The following is a 10,350-nucleotide window of genomic DNA, read 5'->3' on the forward strand; positions in this document are numbered from 1 at the left end:
CTGAGAGCCCGCGCTGACTTATCATCTAACTGATCGATTTTATCAATGTACACTCAAACAACTGATTAGTTTAATTATTTGACCCACGCATAGTTTTTTCTTGGTTTTGAACACAACGGTTTTTGTGTAATTTTTCTACTGATAACTCAAATCACCAACAAAATAATCAATAACTTGAACTGTGACAAGCGTCTCTTATTCTTGCGTGCTATTATTCCGTATAGGTTTTATAGGTACACTTTATTGCTACAGGCAAACCTACGTTCAGTAACCGTCATTACTTGGTAATGACGAGAACTCGTGGCGAGTTCTGCCCTTGCTAGAACAAACACTTTTCTTTATTGTTGCGTTTTTAGGCTGATTCATCTTTTAGCTTCTTTCTGTCTCTGAGCAGGTTTTTGCTTTTTTTTTTAACCGTAAAACCACCAGACTTTTGACAAGATAGTTCTTCAACGATGTGACATATTTTACAAAACTAGTTAAATATATATTTTATTTCACATGTTACTCTCTAATATCAACAAATTTGTTTCAAGTCGTTTGATTCTGACACGATATTACCTGTGCCCTGGGAAGGGGCTGTTTCCTCGTTTTCGATCCGAGCAATGCAATTTTTTTTTGGTTTTGCGATATCTACTTTTTACACAAGCATTTCATTGATTCCCTCACATACGCAAACGGCCCTTGTTTTGTCCGACAATTTGACTGCTTGTTCTCGATAGTAGTAGGTAACTAAAATTTTTAGTATCTACCTTTTCGGGTTAACACACTGGCGCCCTTTTGACTTTTGGATAGCATGCTAGTTAGTTGTGTTTTGGGTTTTCTAGTCGGGAAGTATTATCTGATCCCTCAAGTAGATACAATATTCCAACGGAAATTTACTGTGAGTGATTTGAAGTCCTATTCTTTTATTATGCTGTCGATATTGATCATGCCAGTCGTATTTGTACGAAAAAGTACTACAACTTTCATTGCCGTATATGCATGCCCACGGGTTTAGGTATCCTCATAGAACATGGGACAAATATACATATAACGGAAATTCAGTGCAGAATGGCAACACAAACATCGTAATATCGCCGGGAGCAAAAATTTCTTTATCCCATTGTAACCACCGCTGTGTATGACTGGTAGCAAGATCAACATGGTTACTGTTTCAAAGCCCAGTAGCCTGTAACTACATGATAGGTATTTAAGGTGTATCTCTGCATGTCTCAGTGGCGAGCAAAGAATGCGATTACGAAGCATTGCGTTAATCCAGTCCGAGATGTATGCAAGTACTTCATAACAGCGCCTCGTTTCCTGCATAAAATGGAGAGACACTTTGTGAAAAGCACCCTCTACATCTAGAAAAACGCTCAAATTTCTGTTCCCATGTCGTAAGAGGCGACTAACAACAGATGTGGCTGTGGTCCAATAGGAGGTTGATAACAGTATATTATCTTTCTCCGGACAAAACCAGCCTAGAGGCCGTGTGACATTGGGCGGGTTGAAGTACCTCAACCAACAATTGATCCACTGGGTTCCTGTTCCCATGTCGTAAGAGGCGACTGAAAACAGGAGTCCTCAGTCGCGCACGGAGTGTGCTGTGTTACGCTAATCTCTTATACAGTAGACGTTTGTTTCTTCGCAAATCGTGGGATTCAAATGATGGTCATATCCCTAATACCCATTTCGGGGTTCGCTCTAGGCAATTATAAGCCAACGTTGCTGTGCAATAAGTGCTGATGATAAAATGTGTAGTGCTGTGATCGAGTATGGTTAGAGCAGCACAAATTAATCTTCAGCATAAACGTACAGCTACTATCCCGCCTTCTGCTGATCTATCCCGCCTTTTGCACGAAAGAAAAGCTTCCATAGCTTTGATACATGAACCGTTTTTCCATAAAGGAAACTTCTATGTTGGATGGCTACTTAACCCCGTCTTCGTAGCCTTCAACAAGAATGGCATGACAAATCCACGTGAAATGTCTCGTGTATGTATACTTGCGAATAGTGATATTGACGCATGTCTTATATCTGACCTCACATCTCGCGATATTTGTGCTGTCACGGTAAATAGGACTGCTGACAACGTAAATAAGAAATACGTCTATTGTTCGGCATAATTGCCACATAATAAGCATTGCCACATAATAATAACATTCTGATGATTTCAAAAGGGTTGTATCATACTGTGGTAGAAATGCCCACGACGTAATTTGGGGCAGCTCAGATATCAATTTGAGAGGCATCGAATTAATGGAATACTCTGCACATTCTTTATGCATGAGGCACAAATCCCCGACTATGTACGGGTAACGTGCCATTTGAGCCAATATATTCTGATTCCTGATTCCTGCACATTCTTTATGCATGAAACCGTCCAACATTTACACGAGCTGGCAGAGAAGAGGTGTTAGATGTAACTCTCTGTTCTAATGGCATTACGCATAAGTTGGCAAACTGGCTCGTACCAAATGAGCTCGAAGAGGCGTTATTTGATCATAGTACATCGTCTTTGCTCATTTAAACGTCTCACTAGATATCGTCACATATCGTAATCCCAAATCTATGAACTAGGACCTCTACGAAGAGGGCTTGGCGACTAGGCTTCATGGGTATATTCCGACGATTGAATCTTGATGTGACTTGGATGAGGTCGTGGATAAAATAAGCTTACTCATAGTAGCAGCATACCAAGGGGCTTGACCGCTTCGAGCTGTGCGTGTTTGCAAGAGGAACACCTTGGTGGAATACCGAACTTGGACGGGTCGAAGGCATTTAAGTTGGTTCGCAAAGCATACAGAAATGCCCTTTGATCCTCTGAGCGGAGTGGTTGGAAAGCCTCTGCACAAATGTCTCAAGTATCAACGAGACTAGTAGATTAAATAAGTTACTTTCGAAATCGAAAGACTTTCATGTTAGTTCAATTAGAACTGTTAATGTTACTATGTTTTAATTGCCGCAAGGTTCTACTGTATCGATTTTGTTGGCTATTTTCGGCAAATTTGAGACTAAGAGAAACGAAAGCAATGAAATTGAAAGACGGATAGGTATTCTAGAGCGAATCAGTTATAAACTTAGAACGGAAAACTAGAACTAGGCAGGCTCATATGGGCATGATCGAAAGGAAATGTGAAGAATTTTTTGCCTTCTGCAGAGTAGGAGTTGGGCGTTTCACCCAAGTCTACCGCATGGTCTATGGTAGAACATAACCGACGCCGGCGTCGGCGGTAAAACATGATGATGAGTTATGTTCTACCATAGACCATGCGGTAGACTTGGGTGAAACGCCCAACTCCTACTCTGCAGAAGGCAAAAAATTCTTAACATTTCCTTTCGATCATGCCCATATGAGCCTGCCTAGTTCTAGTTTTCCGTTCTAAGTTTATAACTGAGTTCTGCTCAGGTAGTTCTGATTCTTGGGCATTTGCTCGCAGATTTGTGCAACCGACATCTGAGCGTATCGTTAAGGCAAGTAGAGATAAGAAAACTGAGTGTCTGCGGATGTCCTCAAGGTGGTGTGCTGGAACCTTGTCGCCAATGGCTTGTTGAAGAATTTTAATGAGCTTGGGTTTCCGACGTATGGTTTTGCCGATGATTATCATATAATGATCAGCGGTATTTGCATTAACACATTTTTTGATTTGATGCAACAAGTCTTTTGTGTTGTTGAGCAATGGTGTCTTCATGTTGGACTATCAGTTAATCCAAATAAAACCTCAATGGTGCTTTTCACGCAACGAAGGATTACAACCGGAGCTCGTCCATTGCCGTTTTTCGACTCTGAAATTATTGTCGAAGATTAAGTTAAGTACGTTGGGGTAATTCTCAACTCATTGGCTTTCGGTCAATGTAGACGGGCTTTCGGCAAATCTTGGGGACACAAACCCAAGTACATATAGTAGATCTACACAACGATTGTTAGACCAATACTGGCACATGGGTGCCTTGTTTGGTTTGGCCTATTGTTGCTCTAGAGGCACCCATAAACATAAAACCACTACATGTGTTTCTGAAACAAGAAGCACTTTTTGTTCATACCGTCTTAAGGTTACTGAGCTCTGGAACAGTAACCCGATAGATCGTGCAACTATCCAGACAAGACTGTGGTCCCAAATGGTTACTTGGGATGAGTATACACTAGCTCCCAGTGACCTTAGACTCACATGTAGTTTCCCTTTTAGAACTTTTAATGTGAGGAATGGCTGTCTGGCTGGATCGTGCGACAACTTGAAGAATACGTAGTTTGTCATACTGACGGTTCTTTGTTGGAGGACCGAGCCGATGCGGGTGTCTATTGTCATGAAATGAGATTAAACCAACCTCATTCGCTTGGTAGATACTGTACCGTATTCCAAATCTTTGTGATTCTGTGTGGCGTATAATCAGCACTTCAACAGGAAATTAGCGGTAAAAGAATCTATTTTTACTCTGACATCCAGGCTGCCCTGAAAGCACTTAGTTCGGAAGATTCGAAATCGAAATTAGTAATCGAAGTAACTCAAATCGAGCAACTTAGCATTTCAAATGCTATCTACCTTCTATGGGTACCCTGTCATTCCGGTATTACTCGAAATGAATGGGCGGACGAATTGACTAGAGCTGGCGTTGCGTCTGACTTCGTTGGTCCAGAACCAGTTCTACCACTGTCGATAAGTTGAAGAAAGCACAAGATTTGCTCTTCGGCTGCATTCGAACATACCAACCATTGGCGTAGCTTGCAAACTTGCGTTCAAACAAAGACTTTTCTGCCGGATGTGTGGCCGTTCGCCTGGAAGCTGTTTCCGACATAACTACCGATGCCTTTGGGAACATTCATAAATTACGTAACGCATTTAGGGGGCGAGGGGGTACAACAAGCTGTGACATATGGGGGAGGGCGAGTAAGCTAGATCGTTACGTAACATATTTTCACTGAACAAAAAAAAATTTCGAAGGATTTGTTACGTAATAGGAGAGGGGGCATAAGAAAATTTGTGACAATTTGTTACATAGGGGGAGGGGTAGTCAATTTTGGGCAATTTTCGCGTTACGTAATTTATGAATGGTCCCTTTTTGGCTTTCCCAAACCGATTCTTTCGCCAACGAAGAAAGGTTCAGCAACTACACTCGAACAATGGTTCCAATTTTCGAGGAGCACATAACGACCTGAATCGGTTATTCCAGCAAATTCACAACCAACATGCTGTGGAAGCCATCAAAGATTTTTGTCGCACCCGTAAGATTGAGTAGCATTTCATTCTACCGGATGCACCAGAATTCAGTGAACTTTTTTAAGAACGAAGTCTACAAAAACACACCCGAAACGAATCGCCGGAACCGTTAAGTTATCGTTTGAAGAGTTAAGCACCGTCCTGGTTGAGAGTGAAGCAGTACTGAACTCTCGATCACTGTTCACCACTTCCAACGATCCTGCAGAACCGCTGGTTATCACACCTACTCACTACTTTATCGGCCGTCCACTTGACCGAACCTTACATGGAAGATGTGCAAGCATGTCGCTCGATTCGGTGGCAGCATATCTTGCCAGTCTCAAAAAAAGAATTTTCGAGCTATGTCGAATATCCGGAAGGTCCTTTTCCACGATCGAAGTCAGCCTCAACTCAACTGGAAGATGAGTTGTATCATAGAAGTTCTTTCCTGATCATGGTGGTTTGGTTCGATCTGTCCACGTGATTCCGAATACAAATACCCTTCGTCGTGCCATCAACAAGATTTCTGTACTACCAATTGAAAACAACATTGTAGGAAATGAGCGAGTAGGAATAAAAATTATATTATTCTTGAACTTTTGACTTATCGAGTAATCATAATCGATATTTGTTCTACAGTACTCTTTGATCTCTATACAAATCTCCTTAACCTATATCCTGTTTTTGTCTTGATGCAAAAAAGTCCAATGAAATGAACCATCTTAAATCAGCAGGCCTTGGTTGTTGTGACAGAAAATCCAGCTACAGTTTTAGGAAAGAAGTAGATGAAAACGGACACGACAGGTGCAGCCTCAGCTAAAGCAACGACCAATTGAATACTTTACGCTGACGTCACAAATGAACTGAGTGTTCATTTTTGACAATTCGCTTGTACTGTTTACATGGACTTAGAAAAATTCTATACGATTTTCTTCGAGCGAATCTAGTCGTCCACAAATTTGTCTAAGTCCATGTAAACAGTACAATCGAACTGTCAAGAAAAGTGAGGTTAACTGTGTCAGTAAAGAACCTAATAAAAGAACGGGAGTTCGATGGAGCAAAATATACTCGAAAACGACAAACATGTCTATCCCTAATCCAGCTGTTTGTGATGAATTTTGAGCTCACACCAGAAGCAGTGTCATGCGAGTACGAGCGGAGAAAGTAAGAGAGAGAGAGATCATCTGCTAACGAATGCTATGTTCACATCTTTAATTCGACACATTCAATCCACACCAAAATCGTACATCTTCTCAACCATCCGTTTTTTAACTCAACCCAACTACGCAACGAGCGACTGTTCAGTTGTTTACACCAGCCAAAGTTCAACATCAATACCTTTGATCAAAAGAAAATAAAGGGTTATGTAAGAGTAGCGGGCCGTGTTTGCCTATCTGACCCCTCCTGAAGGAAGAAATTGATACAGGCCACGAAACAATGGTTTTGATCATATACAGGCTTGTTCTGCATTAGGACAGATTGATTTTTCGAACGAATATACTTCGATCTAATCGGTCTCCCGTTTTTGATTTTGCTGTCGTTATTGAGAATGCATCATATTCGTTCGAAAAAAGCGATCCGTCGCAATGCAGAATAAGGCTGATAAAAAAAATCGCCCTTTGTCAAGTTTACGAATCGCGAATTCGTGGAAAACAAGGGGCAACGTGCACGGACAGTTAAGGGATGTAGTGATTAGTATAAAATCCGCCGTAGCAGCCGCCGAGTGCGAACAGATGGCATTACTGGAGAAAGCTGAAAATGAGAAAATGTACTGAAGACAACGGAGATATCGAAAGCAGAAGACTATGGGACGCCGAAGGGTGACCGGTACTCGAAGGGTGACAGGAATTCCATGAAAAGAGTAAGGGAAAAACCAGGAGAGGAGGAGGTACCAAAGAAGCCCACGAAGGTCGGTAAAGACAGCGAAAAAAAAAACCGACAAATGGGAAATGTATGGCGAATCATAAAAACCGTCGAAGAGAGGAAGAAAAAAAAGTATGAAAAAAGAAAAAAGACCAACTGCACCAGGAGAGGTACAAGGAAGACGCTCTAGTCGTCAAAGCAAACGACGGTGGACATACGCTCCGATCCTCAAAAGAGTGAAAGAGGATCCCAAGCTGAAGTAGCTGTGGGAGAACGTAGTAAGAAGCAAGCGCACTCAGAAAGGTGAGATGTTTGAGCTAAAGAAGGATCAATTCATCAAGAGCTCGACCTATCGGGAACTCATGGCAGAAGCGGTAAGAGGAGAAGCGAACGTGAGAGCTTTAGCTTAGGAAGTACGGGTCGAGGGCAGAAATCTGGACGAGATGACAACAAAAGAACAAGTAGAGCGCGCTATTAGTGCAATGTAACCTGGAAAAAGCGCAGATGTCAATCAGATTGAGGAAGGCGTATAGTGACACACGGACAGCAGCGATACGCTTATCGTCAGCTGCAGTCAACCAGCTGTTGTCGACCGGTAAGATCTAAATCTCTGCAAAAAAGTGGGAAAACAGGTTCACATTGCTAGAGATTGCACAAGATAACCGAAGTGCATGGTCTGCATAAAGGAGGGCGTAAAGGACCTCATGACGGGAGGCTTCTTAAGCCCAGGGTTCAAAACGGCGAAGGCAGGTAAAGAATTATGAAGATAGCCCAGCTTAATATAAATCATTGCGGCATTGCACAGAAACTGTTGTGGCAGACAACAGAAACGAAGTGAAAGTATTGCAGTGCCGTATCATGTTCCTCCCGATAACGGTAACTGGGTTGGTGGATAATGCAGTGATGGTGACAATTCGAATAATGGGCGGTTTCGCTGTCCAAGAGGTGTTGGATCGTACACAGGAAGGTTTCGTAATCGCCGGGATCAACGGCGTATTCATATGTAGGTGTTATTCTCCCCCACGGCGGACACAAGAGCAATACTAACGGATTTTGGACGCACTAACAGACTCGTTAGTCAGACGAAGCCGCTTTTTATAGGAAATTTTAATGCTTGATCCGTGGAGCGGGGTGACAGGTTGACCAACACAAGTGATTACATCTTGTTGGAAGCCGAAGCTGGATGTAAGGCTGTGCAATAGAGGTTTCGTCACCATATTTCATAGACGGTCGGGAATCCGTCATCGACGTAATATTTCGTAGTCCATCGCTAGTGGATAACATGAACGGGCGAGTTAGAGAGTAATACACACATAGCGACCTCCAGGCGATCCACTACACCAGCGGTTCTCAACTTTTTTCGTATCACGGACCCCTTAGAAATCACTCTGATTTGTTGCGGACCCCACGGTTAAGCATCGATTTTGTATGCTCTCATTTTCAGCCTGTTAGGAAACAAGATTTGAAATTTCAATATCCACTTGGAACAAATATTTTTCCTTCTCGGACCCCTAGCAACGACTTCAGGGCCCCCTAGGGGTCCGCGGACACCAGGTTGAGAATCACTGCACTACGCCCTTGGTCGGCAAAATTGCACTGTAATGCGAAGAGTGAGGATTTGTAAGCAGAAGTGGAAAATAAAGGGCTTCGACAAGAATCTTTTTGTGGAAGCATTTCACGTTGACAAACTCACTGAAATTTCGAATGCCGATGAACTGTCAGAAACATTAGCGAGGGCGTATGACATAGCAATAACGAGAAAAATGGATCCGAGGAACTACCGGTGTCTGGAATATCGGTGGAACGAAAGGCTCAGCATCCTCCGTGCTGCCTGCCTGAAAGCCAGAAGACGCGTTTAGAAAGCAAGATCTGAGGCAGTCAGAGAAAAGTGTAAGGCGACATTCCGGGCGGCAAGGAGTCACTTTTAAACGCGAGATAGTGCTTACTAAATCCACCTGCTACAAGGAGCTGTGTAGAGAAGTGAACGCTAACCGCTGGGGCAATGGTTACCGTGTCGTTATGACCAGGATCAAGGTTCCAATGACGCCATTCGAAATGTGCGCCGACAAACTGAAAATTGTCGTGGAGTGTCTTTTCCCGAAGCACGACCCACCCGCATGGCCGCATAACCCGTACCTACGCCTACACAGTCTCCAACGATGAGCTCCTTATGGTGGGAAAAAATGAAGAAAATTCCCAGAGCGGACGGTATCCCCAAACATGGCACTGAATACCGCGATCCTAGCGTTTCCGGATGTGTTCTGGATAATTCTACAGAAATGCCTGAATGAAGGCTACTTTCCGGACAGATGGAAGATCCAGAAGCTGTTACTGTGTTACTGCTAAAAATCGGGAATCCACCAGAAGATCCAGCATCATATCGGCCTATATGCCTGCTGGATGGTCTTGGTAAACTTCTGGAAAGGATCATCCTCAACAGGCTGACGAACTACGGTGAAAGTGAGAACGGACTATCGCAGAGGCAGTTCGCAAAGGAATCTCGACGATGGACACCATTCGCAAAGTCACCGAGAGCTCGGAGAAAGCATCGAAGCAAAGAGGAAGGGGTAATTGTTACTGCGCTGTAGTAACGATTGACGTGAACAACACGTTCTACAGCGCCAGCTGGGTAGTTATAGCCGTAGCGCTGCACAGAATGCGGGTCCACGCCTATTTGTACAAGGTTACTTCCAGAACCGAGTACTGGTCTACGAGACGAACAAAGGGCAGAGATCGATTAGGGTCACGGCGGGAGTATCTCAGGGATCCACAGGCCCAATGCTCTGAAAGATAAAGTAAAACGGATTATTAACACCGGAACCGCCCAGAGGAGTCAAGATGCAGATGACGAATCACTGACGAAAGCCTCAAGCTCTTTTAAACCATGTTCACCAGTACGTTTAAACCCGGCTTAAGCGCTAATCGAGGGTGAAGAAATCGGCCCTAAGACAATAAGCATCGTGGAAACCTTATGTCGAATTGCAGCTGTCTCACCACAAGACGGAGGTAGTGCGGATTAGCAACCAAAAAAAAATCCAGCGTGTCGTGATCAGCGTCGGCGGACACTCAATTGCATCGATACGTGCACTGAAGCAGCTGGGTGTGATGATCTTCGATCGGTTAAATTACAATCGCCATGTCGACTATGCATGTGAAAAGGCTGCGAGAACAACTAGCGTATTGACAGGGATCATGCTGGACATCGGTGGAGCAAGATGCAGTATGAGACGTCTTCTGGACAGTGTCATCCTCAGCACTGAGGTATGGTAGTCAAAGCGGAACCGGACGATGTTGACAGGTACGTTTTGCC

The sequence above is a fragment of the Topomyia yanbarensis genome, chromosome 3, assembly GCF_030247195.1.
Source record: "Topomyia yanbarensis strain Yona2022 chromosome 3, ASM3024719v1, whole genome shotgun sequence".
Classification (NCBI taxonomy): Eukaryota; Metazoa; Arthropoda; class Insecta; order Diptera; family Culicidae; genus Topomyia; species Topomyia yanbarensis.